Genomic DNA, 1,609 nt, shown 5'->3' with positions numbered 1-1,609 from the left:
CATACATATTTTTCTTAATTAAATTTATATAATACAAAATCTTTTATCATTGTGTTCATATTTAATATTATAATTTTGTTTCACACAAAATAAAATTTATTTAAATTTTAATATTATATACATAATATATATTTATTATTATTTTTTTAATTTTAATATATCTTTTTTTTTCTCAATTTTTTGAATGAATTTTTAACTTATTTTTTATGTATTATTATTTTAATTATAAATCCTAATTATTTTTTTTGTACAAACATGTTTTAATATTCATATACTATTTTTTTGCTTTAAATTTTAGCCCAATATCTAAAACTTATAAAAAAAATTTAAAACTTATAAAAAAAATGGTTAACCTGATTCACAGGTTATTGTTTTAAATCTATACCATTCAAATAAAATATAATAATGAGTAAAGTATCGTTTTTGTCTCCAACGTTTGGGATAAGTCTCAAAGTTGTTCCTAACGTTTCAACCGTCTTATTTAAATCTCTAACGTTTTAAAATTGGCACAATGTTGTCCTGCCGTTAAGGATCCGTTAACAGAATTGACGGCGGGACAAAATTGAGACAGTTTTGAAACATTAGGGACTTAAATAGAACGAAAACGTTGGGAACAAAAACGATACATAGAAATAAATTTTAATTTTATTCTTCAATAATATTAATTTTTTACTGTATATAATATTTAATTTTTTTAATCACATCTAAGTAAATTACACATAATCACATTACTTTCATTCTAAATAATTTTTTATATTTTTATATTAACTTATAACTTTAAGTGTAAAATTATAAAATAAATTTATTATGATTAAGTATAATTTACTTAGATGTGATTAAAAAATAATTGAATATTACGTACAATAAAAAATTGAAATTATTGAAGGATAAAACTAAAATTTATTTCTATATATCGTTTTTGTCTCTAACGTTTTCGTCCTATTTAAGTCCTTACGTTTTAAAATTGTATCAATTTTATCCCACCGTCAATTCTGTTAACGGATCCCTAATGGCAGGACAACATTGAGTCAATTTTGAAACGTTAGCGACTTAAATAGGATGATTGAAACGTTAAAAACAACTTTAAAACTTATCCTAAACGTTGGGAACAAAAATAATATTTTACTCTATAATAAATAAAGAGTTTAGATTTAATGAATTAATAATGTGTACATACTTTGTACTTAGTAAGGAGTGTTTAAGATGAGTCCAATAATATATATGTGAATTTTATTTAAAAGAAATGGATGGGCTTGTTAAATTCCATGTATATTACATGGCGGACATAGAAAGGCTATTATAGGTCGTGTCTAAAATAGGTTTCTATACTCATCTTTAAGTATTATTTTTCAAGTAAGCTGAGACCTTATAGATATTAGGTCTTACGTTTGGAATCTCTAGCTTTTCATATATGTCTCCTCATATGTTTTCTTTTTTCACACTTAATTATTGAATAAACTAACCAGAAATGATATGTACCATATCATCACCCTCCTAGATATACGGAAGCATGCATGTATTCATCATACATGCATTATGCTAGTCCTTTCTAGTTAAAGGCTTAAAGCAAGAAAAATACTATTATCTTTCTATTATATAATATTAAAAT

The sequence above is a fragment of the Arachis ipaensis genome, chromosome B05, assembly GCF_000816755.2.
Source record: "Arachis ipaensis cultivar K30076 chromosome B05, Araip1.1, whole genome shotgun sequence".
Lineage (NCBI taxonomy): Eukaryota > Viridiplantae > Streptophyta > Magnoliopsida > Fabales > Fabaceae > Arachis > Arachis ipaensis.
The sequence above is the reverse complement of the archived record's forward strand: the minus strand, read 5'-3'. Positions refer to the sequence as shown.